Source organism: Taudactylus pleione, unplaced genomic scaffold (genome assembly GCF_031769625.1).
Source record: "Taudactylus pleione unplaced genomic scaffold, aTauple2 ptg000887l, whole genome shotgun sequence".
In the NCBI taxonomy this organism is placed as follows: domain Eukaryota; kingdom Metazoa; phylum Chordata; class Amphibia; order Anura; family Myobatrachidae; genus Taudactylus; species Taudactylus pleione.
The window spans coordinates 1,262,944-1,280,775 of NW_028285288.1; positions in this window are offsets into that span (position 1 = coordinate 1,262,944).

The following is a 17,832-nucleotide window of genomic DNA, read 5'->3' on the forward strand; positions in this document are numbered from 1 at the left end:
TATTACCAGGGATATCACATCTCCAGATCCTGCGTCCTCTCAGCTGTAACATGTAACCCGGAGAGAGTGCGCCTTATTACCAGGGATATCACATCTCCATGACCCTACGTCTTATCAACCGTAACATGTAACGCGGAGAGTGTGCGCCATATTACCAGGGACATCACATCTCCAGATCCTGCGTGTTATCAGCCATAACATGTAACCCGGAGAGTGTGCGCCATATTACCAGGGAGATCACATCTCCAGACCCTGCGTCTTATCAGCCGTAATATGTAACCCGGAGAGTGTGCGCCATATTACCAGGGATATAACATCTCCAGACCCTGCGTCTTATCAGCCGTAACATGTAACCCGGAGAGTGTGCGCCATATTACCAGGGATATAACATCTCCAGACCCTGCGTCTTATCAGCCGTAACATGTAACCCGGAGAGTGTGCGCCATATTACCAGGGATATCACATCTCCAGACCCTGGGTCTTATCAGCCGTAATATGTAACCCGGAGAGTGTGCGTCATATTACCAGGGATATCACATCTCCAGACCCTGCATCTTATCAGCCGTAATTTCTAACCCGGAGAGTGTGCGCCATATTACCAGGGATATCACATCTCCAGACCCTGCGTCTTATCAGCCGTAACATGTAACACAGAGAGTGTGCGCCATATTACCAGGGATATCACATCTCCAGACCCTCCGTCTTATCAGCTGTAACATGTAACGATGGAGAGTGTGCGCCATATTACAAGGGATATCACATCTCCAGACCCTACGTCTTATCAACCTTATAATGTAACCCAGAGAGTGTGTGCCATATTACCAGGGATATCACATCTCCAGACCCTGCGTCTTATCAGCCGTAACATGTAACCCGGAGAGTGTGTGCCATATTACCAGGGATATCACATCTCCAGATCCTGCGTCTTATCAGCCGTAACATGTAACCCGGAGCGTGTGCGCCATATTACCAGGGATATCACATCTCCAGATCCTGCGTCCTCTCAGCTGTAACATGTAACCCGGAGAGAGTGCGCCTTATTACCAGGGATATCACATCTCCATGACCCTACGTCTTATCAACCTTAACATGTAACGCGGAGAGTGTGCGCCATATTACCAGGGACATCACATCTCCAGATCCTGCGTGTTATCAGCCATAACATGTAACCCGGAGAGTGTGCGCCATATTACCAGGGATATCACATCTCCAGACCCTGCGTCTTATCAGCCGTAATATGTAACCCGGAGAGTGTGCGCCATATTACCAGGGATTTCCCATCTCCAGACCCTGCGTCTTATCAGCCGTAACATGTAACCCGGAGAGTGTGCGCCATATTACCAGGGATATCACATCTCCAGACCCTGCGTCTTATCAGCCGTAATATGTAACCCGGAGAGTGTGCGTCATATTACCAGGGATATCACATCTCCAGACCCTGCGTCCTATCAGCCGTAACATGTAACCCGGAGAGTGTGCGCCATATTACCAGGGATATCACATCTCTAGACCCTACATCTTATCAACCGTATCATGTAACCCAGAGAGTGTGAGCCATATTACCAGGGATATCACATCACCAGACCCTGCGTCTTATCAGCCGTAACATGTAACCCGGAGAGTGTGTGCCATATTACCAGGGATATCACATCTCCAGACCCTGCGTCTTATCAGCCGTAACATGTAACGCGGAGAGTGTGCGCCATATTACCAGGGATATCACATCTCCAGATCCTGCATCTTATCATCCGGAACTTGTATCCCGGAGAGTGTGCGCCATATTACCATGGGTATCACATCTCCAGACCCTGCGTCCTATCAGCCGTAACATGTAACCCGGAGAGTGTGCGCCATATTACCAGGGATATAACATCTCCAGACTCTGCATCTTATCAGCCGTAATATCTAACCTGGAGAGTGTGCGCCATATTACCAGGGATATCACATCTCCAGACCCTGCGTCTTATCAGCCGTAATATGTAACCCGGAAAGTGTGCGCCATATTACCAGGGATATAACATCTCCAGATCCTGCGTGTTATCAGCCATAACATGTAACCCGGAGAGTGTGCGCCATATTACCAGGGATATCACATCTCCAGACCCTGCGTCTTATCAGCCGTAACATGTAACACAGAGAGTGTGTGCCATATTACCAGGGATATCACATCTCCAGACCCTCCGTCTTATCAGCTGTAACATGTAACGATGGAGAGTGTGCGCCATATTACAAGGGATATCACATCTCCAGACCCTACGTCTTATCAACCGTATAATGTAACCCAGAGAGTGTGTGCCATATTACCAGGGATATCACATCTCCAGACCCTGCGTCTTATCAGCCGTAACATGTAACCCGGAGAGTGTGTGCCATATTTCCAGGGATATCACATCTCCAGATACTGCGTCTTATCAGCCGTAACATGTAACCCGGAGCGTGTGCGCCATATTACCAGGGATATCACATCTCCAGATCCTGCGTCCTCTCAGCTGTAACATGTAACCCGGAGAGTGTGCGCCTTATTACCAGGGATGTCACATCTCCATGACCCTGAGTTTTATCAGCCATAACATGTAACCCGGAGAGTGTGCGCCATATTACCAGGGATATCACATCTCCAGACCCTGCGTCTTATCAGCCGTAATATGTAACCCGGAGAGTGTGCGCCATATTACCAGGGATATCCCATCTCCAGACCCTGCGTCTTATCAGCAGTAACATGTAACCCGGAGAGTGTGCGCCATATTACCAGGGATATCACATCTCCAGACCCTGCGTCTTATCAGCCGTAACATGTAACCCGGAGAGTGTGCGCCATATTACCAGGGATATCACATCTCCAGACCCTGCGTCTTATCAGCCGTAATATGTAACCCGGAGAGTGTGCATCATATTACCAGGGATATCACATCTCCAGACCCTGCATCTTATCAGCCGTAATTTCTAACCCGGAGAGTGTGCGCCATATTACCAGGGATATCACATCTCCAGACCCTGCGTCTTATCAGCCGTAACATGTAACCCGGAGAGAGTGCGCCATATTACCAGGGATATCACATCTCCAGATCCTGCGTCTTATCAGCCGTAACATGTAACCCGGAGAGTGTGCGCCATATTTCCAGGGAAATCACATCTCCAGACCCTGCGTCCTATCAGCTGTAACATGTAACGCGGAGAGTGTGCGCCATATTACCAGGGATATCACATCTCCAGACCCTGCGTCCTATCAGCCGTAACATGTAACCCGGAGAGTGTGCGCCATATTACCAGGGATATCACATCTCTAGACCCTACGTCTTATCAACCGTATCATGTAACCCAGAGAGTGTGAGCCATATTACCAGGGATATCACATCTCCAGACCCTGCGTCTTATCAGCTGTAACATGTAACGATGGAGAGTGTGCGCCATATTACAAGGGTTATCACATCTCCAGACCCTACGTCTTATCAACCGTATCATGTATCCCAGAGAGTGTGTGCCATATTACCAGGGATATCACATCTCCAGACCCTGCGTCTTATCAGCCGTAACATGTAACCCGGAGAGTGTGTGCCATATTACCAGGGATATCACATCTCCAGATCCTGCGTCTTATCAGCCGTAACATGTAACCCGGAGAGTGTGCGCCATATTACCAGGGATATCACATCTCCAGACCCTGCGTCTTATCAGCCGTAACATGTAACCCGGAGAGTGTGCGCCATATTACTTACCAGGGATATCACATCTCCAGACCCTGCGTCTTATCAGCCATACCATGTAACCCGGAGAGTGTGCGCCATACTACTTACCAGGGATATCACATCTTCAGACCCTGCATCTTATCAGCCGTAACATGTAACCCGGAGAGGGTGCGCCATATTACCAGGGATATCACCTCGCCAGACCCTGCATCTTATCAACCGTAACATGTAACCCAGAGAGTGTGCGCCATATTACCAGAGATATCACATCTCCAGACCCTGCGTCTTATCAGCAGTAACATGTAACCTGGAGAGTGTGCGCCATATTACCAGGGATATCACATCTCCAGACCCTGCGTCTTATCAGCCGTAACATGTAACCCAGACATTGTGCGCCATATTACCAGGGATATCACATCTCCAGACCCTGAGTCTTATCAGCCGTAACATGTAACACAGAGAGTGTGCGCCATATTACCAGGGATATCACATCTCCAGACCCTGCGTCTTATCAGCTGTAACATGTAACGATGGAGAGTGTGCGCCATTTTACAAGGGATATCACATCTCCAGACCCTACGTCTTATCAACCGTATCATGTAACCCAGAGAGTGTGTGCCATATTACCAGGGATATCACATCTCCAGACCCTGCGTCTTATCAGCCGTAACATGTAACCCGGAGAGTGTGTGCCATATTACCAGGGATATCACATCTCCAGATACTGCGTCTTATCAGCCGTAACATGTAACCCGGAGCGTGTGCGCCATATTACCAGGGATATCACATCTCCAGATCCTGCGTCCTCTCAGCTGTAACATGTAACCCGGAGAGAGTGCGCCTTATTACCAGGGATATCACATCTCCATGACCCTACGTCTTATCAACCGTAACATGTAACGCGGAGAGTGTGCGCCATATTACCAGGGACATCACATCTCCAGACCCTGCGTCTTATCAGCCGTAATATGTAACCCGGAGAGTGTGCGCCATATTACCAGGGATATCCGATCTCCAGACCCTGCGTCTTATCAGCCGTAACATGTAACCCAGAGAGTGTGCACCATATTACCAGGGATATCACATCTCCAGACCCTGCGTCTTATCAGCCGTAATATGTAACCCGGAGAGTGTGCGTCATATTACCAGGGATATCACATCTCCAGACCTTGCGTCCTATCAGCCGTAACATGTAACCCGGAGAGTGTGCGCCATATTACCAGGGATATCACATCTCTAGACCCTACGTCTTATCAACCGTATCATGTAACCCAGAGAGTGTGAGCCATATTACCAGGGATATCACATCACCAGACCCTGCGTCTTATCAGCCGTAACATGTAACCCGGAGAGTGTGCGCCATATTACCAGGGATATCACATCTCTAGACCCTACGTCTTATCAACCGTATCATGTAACCCAGAGAGTGTGAGCCATATTACCAGGGATATCACATCACCAGACCCTGCGTCTTATCAGCCGTAACATGTAACCCGGAGAGTGTGTGCCATATTACCAGGGATATCACATCTCCAGACCCTGCGTGTTATCAGCCGTAACATGTAACACAGAGAGTGTGCACCATATTACCAGGGATATCACATCTCCAGACCCTGCGTCTTATCAGCCGTAACATGTAACCCAGAGATTGTGCGCCATATTACCAGGGATATCACATCTCCAGACCCTGTGTCTTATCAGCCGTAACATGTAACACAGAGACTGTGTGCCATATTACCAGGGATATCACATCTCCAGACCCTGCGTCTTATCAGCCGTAACATGTAACGCGGAGAGTGTGCGCCATATTACCAGGGATATCACATCTCCAGATCCTGCATCTTATCATCCGGAACTTGTATCCCGGAGAGTGTGCGCCATATTACCATGGGTATCACATCTCCAGACCCTGCGTCCTACCAGCCGTAACATGTAACCCGGAGAGTGTGCGCCATATTACCAGGGATATCACATCTCCAGACTCTGCATCTTATCAGCCGTAATATCTAACCTGGAGAGTGTGCGCCATATTACCAGGGATATCACATCTCTAGACCCTGCGTCTTATCAGCCGTAATATGTAACCCGGAAAGTGTGCGCCATATTACCAGGGATATAACATCTCCAGATCCTGCGTGTTATCAGCCATAACATGTAACCCGGAGAGTGTGCGCCATATTACCAGGGATATCACATCTCCAGACCCTGCGTCTTATCAGCCATAACATGTAACACAGAGAGTGTGCGCCATATTACCAGGGATATCACATCTCCAGACCCTCCGTCTTATCAGCTGTAACATGTAACGATGGAGAGTGTGCGCCATATTACAAGGGATATCACATCTCCAGACCCTACGTCTTATCAACCGTATAATGTAACCCAGAGAGTGTGTGCCATATTACCAGGGATATCACATCTCCAGACCCTGCGTCTTATCAGCCGTAACATGTAACCCGGAGAGTGTGTGCCATATTACCAGGGATATCACATCTCCAGATCCTGCGTCTTATCAGCCGTAACATGTAACCCGGAGTTTGTGCGCCATATTACCAGGGATATCACATCTCCAGATCCTGCGTCCTCTCAGCTGTAACATGTAACCCGGAGAGAGTGCGCCTTATTACCAGGGATATCACATCTCCATGACCCTACGCTTATCAACCTTAACATGTAACGCGGAGAGTGTGCGCCATATTACCAGGGACATCACATCTCCAGATCCTGCGTGTTATCAGCCATAACATGTAACCCGGAGAGTGTGCGCCATATTACCAGGGATATCACATCTCCAGACCCTGCGTCTTATCAGCCGTAATATGTAACCCGGAGAGTGTGCGCCATATTACCAGGGATATCCCATCTCCAGACCCTGCGTCTTATCAGCCGTAACATGTAACCCAGAGAGTGTGCGCCATATTACCAGGGATATCACATCTCCAGACCCTGCGTCTTATCAGCCGTAATATGTAACCCGGAGAGTGTGCGTCATATTACCAGGGATATCACATCTCCAGACCCTGCGTCCTATCAGCCGTAACATGTAACCCGGAGAGTGTGCGCCATATTACCAGGGATATCACATCTCTAGACCCTACGTCTTATCAACCGTATCATGTAACCCAGAGAGTGTGAGCCATATTACCAGGGATATCACATCACCAGACCCTGCGTCTTATCAGCCGTAACATGTAACCCGGAGAGTGTGTGCCATATTACCAGGGATATCACATCTCCAGACCCTGCGTGTTATCAGCCGTAACATGTAACACAGAGAGTGTGCACCATATTACCAGGGATATCACATCTCCAGACCCTGCGTCTTATCAGCCGTAACATGTAACCCAGAGATTGTGCACCATATTACCAGGGATATAACATCTCCAGACCCTGCGTCTTATCAGCTGTAACATGTAACCCTGGAGAGTGTGCGCCATATTACAAGGGATATCACATCTCCAGACCCTACGTCTTATCAACCGTATCATGTAACCCAGAGAGTGTGCGCCATATTACCAGGGATATCACATCTCCAGACCCTGTGTCTTATCAGCCGTAACATGTAACCGGAGCGTGTGCGCCAAATTTCCAGGGATATCACATCTCCAGATCCTGCGTCCTCTCAGCTGTAACATGTAACCCGGAGAGTGTGCGCCTTATTACCAGGGATGTCACATCTCCATGACCCTGAGTTTTATCAGCCATAACATGTAACCCGGAGAGTGTGCGCCATATTACCAGGGATATCACATCTCCAGACCCTGCGTCTTATCAGCCGTAATATGTAACCCGGAGAGTGTGCGCCATATTACCAGGGATATCCCATCTCCAGACCCTGCGTCTTATCAGCAGTAACATGTAACCCGGAGAGTGTGCGCCATATTACCAGGGATATCACATCTCCAGACCCTGCGTCTTATCAGCCGTAACATGTAACCCGGAGAGTGTGCGCCATATTACCAGGGATATCACATCTCCAGACCCTGCGTCTTATCAGCCGTAATATGTAACCCGGAGAGTGTGCATCATATTACCAGGGATATCACATCTCCAGACCCTGCATCTTATCAGCCGTAATTTCTAACCCGGAGAGTGTGCGCCATATTACCAGGGATATCACATCTCCAGACCCTGCGTCTTATCAGCCGTAACATGTAACCCGGAGAGAGTGCGCCATTTTACCAGGGATATCACATCTCCAGATCCTGCGTCTTATCAGCCGTAACATGTAACCCGGAGAGTGTGCGCCATATTTCCAGGGAAATCACATCTCCAGACCCTGCGTCCTATCAGCTGTAACATGTAACGCGGAGAGTGTGCGCCATATTACCAGGGATATCACATCTCCAGACCCTGCGTCCTATCAGCCGTAACATGTAACCCGGAGAGTGTGCGCCATATTACCAGGGATATCACATCTCTAGACCCTACGTCTTATCAACCGTATCATGTAACCCAGAGAGTGTGAGCCATATTACCAGGGATATCACATCTCCAGACCCTGCGTCTTATCAGCTGTAACATGTAACGATGGAGAGTGTGCGCCATATTACAAGGGATATCACATCTCCAGACCCTACGTCTTATCAACCGTATCATGTATCCCAGAGAGTGTGTGCCATATTACCAGGGATATCACATCTCCAGACCCTGCGTCTTATCAGCCGTAACATGTAACCCGGAGAGTGTGTGCCATATTACCAGGGATATCACATCTCCAGATCCTGCGTCTTATCAGCCGTAACATGTAACCCGGAGAGTGTGCGCCATATTACCAGGGATATCACATCTCCAGACCCTGCGTCTTATCAGCCGTAACATGTAACCCGGAGAGTGTGCGCCATATTACTTACCAGGGATATCACATCTCCAGACCCTGCGTCTTATCAGCCATACCATGTAACCCGGAGAGTGTGCGCCATACTACTTACCAGGGATATCACATCTTCAGACCCTGCATCTTATCAGCCGTAACATGTAACCCGGAGAGGGTGCGCCATATTACCAGGGATATCACCTCGCCAGACCCTGCATCTTATCAACCGTAACATGTAACCCAGAGAGTGTGCGCCATATTACCAGAGATATCACATCTCCAGACCCTGCGTCTTATCAGCAGTAACATGTAACCTGGAGAGTGTGCGCCATATTACCAGGGATATCACATCTCCAGACCCTGCGTCTTATCAGCCGTAACATGTAACCCAGACATTGTGCGCCATATTACCAGGGATATCACATCTCCAGACCCTGAGTCTTATCAGCCGTAACATGTAACACAGAGAGTGTGCGCCATATTACCAGGGATATCACATCTCCAGACCCTGCGTCTTATCAGCTGTAACATGTAACGATGGAGAGTGTGCGCCATTTTACAAGGGATATCACATCTCCAGACCCTACGTCTTATCAACCGTATCATGTAACCCAGAGAGTGTGTGCCATATTACCAGGGATATCACATCTCCAGACCCTGCGTCTTATCAGCCGTAACATGTAACCCGGAGAGTGTGTGCCATATTACCAGGGATATCACATCTCCAGATACTGCGTCTTATCAGCCGTAACATGTAACCCGGAGCGTGTGCGCCATATTACCAGGGATATCACATCTCCAGATCCTGCGTCCTCTCAGCTGTAACATGTAACCCGGAGAGAGTGCGCCTTATTACCAGGGATATCACATCTCCATGACCCTACGTCTTATCAACCGTAACATGTAACGCGGAGAGTGTGCGCCATATTACCAGGGACATCACATCTCCAGACCCTGCGTCTTATCAGCCGTAATATGTAACCCGGAGAGTGTGCGCCATATTACCAGGGATATCCGATCTCCAGACCCTGCGTCTTATCAGCCGTAACATGTAACCCGGAGAGTGTGCGCCATATTACCAGGGATATCACATCTCCAGACCCTGCGTCTTATCAGCCGTAACATGTAACCCGGAGAGTGTGCGCCATATTACCAGGGATATCACATCTCCAGACCCTGCGTCTTATCAGCCGTAATATGTAACCCGGAGAGTGTGCGTCATATTACCAGGGATATCACATCTCCAGACCCTGCATCTTATCAGCCGTAATTTCTAACCCGGAGAGTGTGCGCCATATTACCAGGGATATCACATCTCCAGACCCTGCTTCTTATCAGCCGTAACATGTAACCCGGAGAGAGTGCGCCATATTACCAGGGATATCACATCTCCAGATCCTGCGTCTTATCAGCCGTAACATGTAACCCGGAGAGTGTGCGCCATATTTCCAGGGATATCACATCTCCAGACCCTGCGTCCTATCAGCTGTAACATGTAACGCGGAGAGTGTGCGCCATATTACCAGGGATATCACATCTCCAGACCCTGCGTCCTATCAGCCGTAACATGTAACCCGGAGAGTGTGCGCCATATTACCAGGGATATCACATCTCTAGACCCTACGTCTTATCAACCGTATCATGTAACCCAGAGAGTGTGAGCCATATTACCAGGGATATCACATCTCCAGACCCTGCGTCTTATCAGCCGTAACATGTAACCCGGAGAGTGTGCGCCATATTACCAGGGATATCACATCTCCTGACCCTGCGTCTTATCAGCCGTAACATGTAACCCAGAGAATGTGCGCCATATTACCAGGGATATCACATCTCCAGACCCTACGTCTTATCAGCCGTAACATGTAACACAGAGAGTGTGCACCATATTACCAGGGATATCACATCTCCAGACCCTGCGTCTTATCAGCTGTAACATGTAACCCTGGAGAGTGTGCGCCATATTACAAGGGATATCACATCTCCAGACCCTATGTCTTATCAACCGTATCATGTAACCCAGAGAGAGTGCGCCATATTACCAGGGATATCACATCTCCAGACCCTGTGTCTTATCAGCCGTAACATGTAACCCGGAGCGTGTGCGCCATATTTCCAGGGATATCACATCTCCAGATCCTGAGTCCTCTCAGCTGTAACATGTAACCCGGAGAGTGTGCGCCTTATTACCAGGGATATCACATCTCCATGACCCTGAGTTTTATCAGCCATAACATGTAACCCGGAGAGTGTGCGCCATATTACCAGGGATATCACATCTCCAGACCCTGCGTCTTATCAGCCGTAACATGTAACGCGGAGAGTGTGCGCCATATTACCAGGGATATCACATCTTCAGATCCTGCGTCTTATCATCCGTAACTTGTATCCCGGAGAGTGTGCGCCATATTACCAGGGGTATCACATCTCCAGACCCTGCGTCCTATCAGCCGTAACATGTAACCCGGAGAGTGTGCGCCATATTACCAGGGATATCACATCTCCAGACTCTGCATCTTATCAGCCGTAATATCTAACCTGGAGAGTGTGCGCCATATTACCAGGGATATCACATCTCCAGACCCTGCGTCTTATCAGCCGTAATATGTAACCCGGAGAGTGTGCGCCATATTACCAGGGATATAACATCTCCAGATCCTGCGTGTTATCAGCCATAACATGTAACCCGGAGAGTGTGCGCCATATTACCAGGGATATCACATCTCCAGACCCTGCGTCTTATCAGCCGTAACATGTAACACAGAGAGTGTGCGCCATATTACCAGGGATATCACATCTCCAGACCCTGCGTATTATCAGCTGTAACATGTAACGATGGAGAGTGTGCGCCATATTACAAGGGATATCACATCTCCAGACCCTATGTCTTATCAACCGTATAATGTAACCCAGAGAGTGTGTGCCATATTACCAGGGATATCACATCTCCAGACCCTGCGTCTTATCAGCCGTAACATGTAACCCGGAGAGTGTGTGCCATATTACCAGGGATATCACATCTCCAGATCCTGCGTCTTATCAGCCGTAACATGTAACCCGGAGCGTGTGCGCCATATTACCAGGGATATCACATCTCCAGATCCTGCGTCCTCTCAGCTGTAACATGTAACCCGGAGAGTGTGCGCCTTATTACCAGGGATATCACATCTCCATGACCCTGAGTTTTATCAGCCATAACATGTAACCCGGAGAGTGTGCGCCATATTACCAGGGATATCACATCTCCAGACCCTGCGTCTTATCAGCCGTAACATGTAACGCGGAGAGTGTGCGCCATATTACCAGGGATATCACATCTCCAGATCCTGCGTCTTATCATCCGTAACTTGTATCCCGGAGAGTGTGCGCCATATTACCAGGGGTATCACATCTCCAGACCCTGCGTCCTATCAGCCGTAACATGTAACCCGGAGAGTGTGCGCCATATTACCAGGGATATCACATCTCCAGACTCTGCATCTTATCAGCCGTAATATCTAACCTGGAGAGTGTGCGCCATATTACCAGGGATATCACATCTCCAGACCCTGCCTCTTATCAGCCGTAATATGTAACCCGGAGAGTGTGCGCCATATTACCAGGGATATAACATCTCCAGATCCTGCGTGTTATCAGCCATAACATGTAACCCGGAGAGTGTGCGCCATATTACCAGGGATATCACATCTCCAGACCCTACGTCTTATCAACCGTAACATGTAACGCGGAGAGTGTGCGCCATATTACCAGGGACATCACATCTCCAGATCCTGCGTGTTATCAGCCATAACATGTAACCCGGAGAGTGTGCGCCATATTACCAGGGATATCACATCTCCAGACCCTGCGTCTTATCAGCCGTAATATGTAACCCGGAGAGTGTGCGCCATATTACCAGGGATATCCCATCTCCAGACCCTGCGTCTTATCAGCCGTAACATGTAACCCGGAGAGTGTGCGCCATATTACCAGGGATATCACATCTCCAGACCCTGCGTCTTATCAGCCGTAACATGTAACCCGGAGAGTGTGCGCCATATTACCAGGGATATCACATCTCCAGACCCTGGGTCTTATCAGCCGTAATATGTAACCCGGAGAGTGTGCATCATATTACCAGGGATATCACATCTCCAGACCCTGCATCTTATCAGCCGTAATTTCTAACCCGGAGAGTGTGCGCCATATTACCAGAGATATCACATCTCCAGACCCTGCGTCTTATCAGCCGTAACATGTAACCCGGAGAGAGTGAGCCATATTACCAGGGATATCACATCTCCAGATCCTGCGTCTTATCAGCCGTAACATGTAACCCGGAGAGTGTGCGCCATATTTCCAGGGATATCACATCTCCAGACCCTGCGTCCTATCAGCTGTAACATGTAACGCGGAGAGTGCGCGCCATATTACCAGGGATATCACATCTCCAGACCCTGCGTCTTATCAGCTGTAACATGTAACCCTGGAGAGTGTGCGCCATATTACAAGGGATATCACATCTCCAGACCCTACGTCTTATCAACCGTATCATGTAACCCAGAGAGTGTGCGCCATATTACCAGGGATATCACATCTCTAGACCCTGTGTCTTATCAGCCGTAACATGTAACCCGGAGCGTGTGCGCCATATTTCCAGGGATATCACATCTCCAGATCCTGCGTCCTCTCAGCTGTAACATGTAACCCGGAGAGTGTGCGCCTTATTACCAGAGATATCACATCTCCATGACCCTGAGTTTTATCAGCCATAACATGTAACCCGGAGAGTGTGCGCCATATTACCAGGGATATCACTTCTCCAGACCCTGCGTCTTATCAGCCGTTACATGTAATGCGGAGAGTGTGCGCCATATTACCAGGGATATCACATCTCCAGATCCTGCGTCTTATTATCCGTAACTTGTATCCCGGAGAGTGTGCGCCATATTACCATGGGTATCACATCTCCAGACCCTGCGTCCTATCAGCCATAACATGTAACCCGGAGAGTGTGCGCCATATTACCAGGGATATCACATCTCCAGACTCTGCATCTTATCAGCCGTAATATCCAACCTGGAGAGTGTGCGCCATATTACCAGGGATATCACATCTCCAGACCCTGCGTCTTATCAGCCGTAATATGTAACCCGGAGAGTGTGCGCCATATTACCAGGGATATAACATCTCCAGACCCTGCGTGTTATCAGCCGTAACATGTAACCCGGAGAGTGTGCGCCATATTACCAGGGATATCACATCTCCAGACCCTGCGTCTTATCAGCCGTAACATGTAACACAGAGAGTGTGCGCCATATTACCAGGGATATCACATCTCCAGACCCTCCGTCTTATCAGCTGTAACATGTAACGATGGAGAGTGTGCGCCATATTACAAGGGATATCACATCTCCAGACCCTACGTCTTATCAACCGTATAATGTAACCCAGAGAGTGTGTGCCATATTACCAGGGATATCACATCTCCAGACCCTGCGTCTTATCAGCCGTAACATGTAACCCGGAGAGTGTGTGCCATATTACCAGGGATATCACATCTCCAGATCCTGCGTCTTATCAGCCGTAACATGTAACCCGGAGCGTGTGCGCCATATTACCAGGGATATCACATCTCCAGATCCTGCGTCCTCTCAGCTGTAACATGTAACCCTGAGAGAGTGCGCCTTATTACCAGGGATATCACATCTCCATGACCCTACGTCTTATCAACCTTAACATGTAACGAGGAGAGTGTGCGCCATATTACCAGGGACATCACATCTCCAGATCCTGCGTGTTATCAGCCATAACATGTAACCCGGAGAGTGTGCGCCATATTACCAGGGATATCACATCTCCAGACCCTGCGTCTTATCAGCCGTAATATGTAACCCGGAGAGTGTGCGCCATATTACCAGGGATATCCCATCTCCAGACCCTGCGTCTTATCAGCCGTAACATGTAACCCGGAGAGTGTGCGCCATATTACCAGGGATATCACATCTCCAGACCCTGCGTCTTATCAGCCGTAATATGTAACCCGGAGAGTGTGCGTCATATTACCAGGGATATCACATCTCCAGACCCTGCGTCCTATCAGCCGTAACATGTAACCCGGAGAGTGTGCGCCATATTACCGGGGATATCACATCTCTAGACCCTACATCTTATCAACCGTATCATGTAACCCAGAGAGTGTGAGCCATATTACCAGGGATATCACATCACCAGACCCTGCATCTTATCAGCCGTAACATGTAACCCGGAGAGTGTGTGCCATATTACCAGGGATATCACATCTCCAGACCCTGCGTCTTATCAGCCGTAACATGTAACGCGGAGAGTGTGCGCCATATTACCAGGGATATCACATCTCCAGATCCTGCATCTTATCATCCGGAACTTGTATCCCGGAGAGTGTGCGCCATATTACCATGGGTATCACATCTCCAGACCCTGCGTCCTATCAGCCGTAACATGTAACCCGGAGAGTGTGCGCCATATTACCAGGGATATCACATCTCCAGACTCTGCATCTTATCAGCCGTAATATCTAACCTGGAGAGTGTGCGCCATATTACCAGGGATATCACATCTCCAGACCCTGCGTCTTATCAGCCGTAATATGTAACCCGGAAAGTGTGCGCCATATTACCAGGGATATAACATCTCCAGATCCTGCGTGTTATCAGCCATAACATGTAACCCGGAGAGTGTGCGCCATATTACCAGGGATATCACATCTCCAGACCCTGCGTCTTATCAGCCGTAACATGTAACACAGAGAGTGTGCGCCATATTACCAGGGATATCACATCTCCAGACCCTCCGTCTTATCAGCTGTAACATGTAACGATGGAGAGTGTGCGCCATATTACAAGGGATATCACATCTCCAGACCCTACGTCTTATCAACCGTATAATGTAACCCAGAGAGTGTGTGCCATATTACCAGGGATATCACATCTCCAGACCCTGCGTCTTATCAGCCGTAACATGTAACCCGGAGAGTGTGTGCCATATTACCAGGGATATCACATCTCCAGATCCTGCGTCTTATCAGCCGTAACATGTAACCCGGAGCGTGTGCGCCATATTACCAGGGATATCACATCTCCAGATCCTGCGTCCTCTCAGCTGTAACATGTAACCCGGAGAGAGTGCGCCTTATTACCAGGGATATCACATCTCCATGACCCTACGCTTATCAACCTTAACATGTAACGCGGAGAGTGTGCGCCATATTACCAGGGACATCACATCTCCAGATCCTGCGTGTTATCAGCCATAACATGTAACCCGGAGAGTGTGCGCCATATTACCAGGGATATCACATCTCCAGACCCTGCGTCTTATCAGCCGTAATATGTAACCCGGAGAGTGTGTGCCATATTACCAGGGATATCCCATCTCCAGACCCTGCGTCTTATCAGCCGTAACATGTAACCCGGAGAGTGTGCGCCATATTACCAGGGATATCACATCTCCAGACCCTGCGTCTTATCAGCCGTAATATGTAACCCAGAGAGTGTGCGTCATATTACCAGGGATATCACATCTCCAGACCCTGCGTCCTATCAGCAGTAACATGTAACCCGGAGAGTGTGCGCCATATTACCAGGGATATCACATCTCTAGATCCTACGTCTTATCAACCGTATCATGTAACCCAGAGAGTGTGAGCCATATTACCAGGGATATCACATCACCAGACCCTGCGTCTTATCAGCCGTAACATGTAACCCGGAGAGTGTGTGCCATATTACCAGGGATATCACATCTCCAGACCCTGCGTGTTATCAGCCGTAACATGTAACACAGAGAGTGTGCACCATATTACCAGGGATATCACATCTCCAGACCCTGCGTCTTATCAGCCGTAACATGTAACCCAGAGATTGTGCGCCATATTACCAGGGATATCACATCTCCAGACCCTGCGTCTTATCAGCCGTAACATGTAACACAGAGAGTGTGCACCATATTACCAGGGATATAACATCTCCAGACCCTGCGTCTTATCAGCTGTAACATGTAACCCTGGAGAGTGTGCGCCATATTACAAGGGATATCACATCTCCAGACCCTACGTCTTATCAACCGTATCATGTAACCTAGAGAGTGTGCGCCATATTACCAGGGATATCACATCTCCAGACCCTGCGTCTTATCAGCCGTAACATGTAACACAGAGAGTGTGCGCCATATTACCAGGGATATCACATCTCCAGACCCTGCGTATTATCAGCTGTAACATGTAACGATGGAGAGTGTGCGCCATATTACAAGGGATATCACATCTCCAGACCCTATGTCTTATCAACCGTATAATGTAACCCAGAGAGTGTGTGCCATATTACCAGGGATATCACATCTCCAGACCCTGCATCTTATCAGCCTTAACATGTAACCCAGAGAGTGTGTGCCATATTACCAGGGATATCACATCTCCAGATCCTGCGTCCTCTCAGCTGTAACATGTAACCCGGAGAGTGTGTGCCTTATTACCAGGGATGTCACATCTCCATGACCCTGAGTTTTATCAGCCATAACATGTAAGCCGGAGAGTGTGCGCCATATTACCAGGGATATCACATCTCCAGACCCTGTGTCTTATCAGCCGTAATATGTAACGCGGAGAGTGTGCGCCATATTACCAGGGATATCACATCTCCAGATCCTGCGTCTTATCATCCGTAACTTGTATCCCAGAGAGTGTGCGCCATATTACCATGGGTATCACATCTCCAGACCCTGCGTACTATCAGCCATAACATGTAACCCGGAGAGTGTGCGCCATATTACCAGGGATATCACATCTCCAGACTCTGCATCTTATCAGCCGTAATATGTAACCCGGAGAGTGTGAGCCATATTACCAGGGATATAACATCTCCAGATCCTGCGTGTTATCAGCCATAACATGTAACCCAGAGAGTGTGCGCCATATTACCAGGGATATCACATCTCCAGACCCTGCGTCTTATCAGCCGTAACATGTAACACAGAGAGTGTGCGCCATATTATCAGGGATATCACATCTCCAGACCCTGCGTCTTATCAGCTGTAACATGTAACCCTGGAGAGTGTGCGCCATATTACAAGGGATATCACATCTCCAGACCCTACGTCTTATCAAACGTATCATGTAACCCAGAGAGTGTGCGCCATAATACCAGGGATATCACATCTCCAGACCCTGCGTCTTATCAGCAGTAACATGTAACCCGGAGCGTGTGCGCCATATTACCAGGGATATCACATCTCCAGACCCTGCGTCTTATCAGCCGTAACATGTAACGCGGAGAGTGTGCGCCATATTACCAGGGATATCACATCTCCAGATCC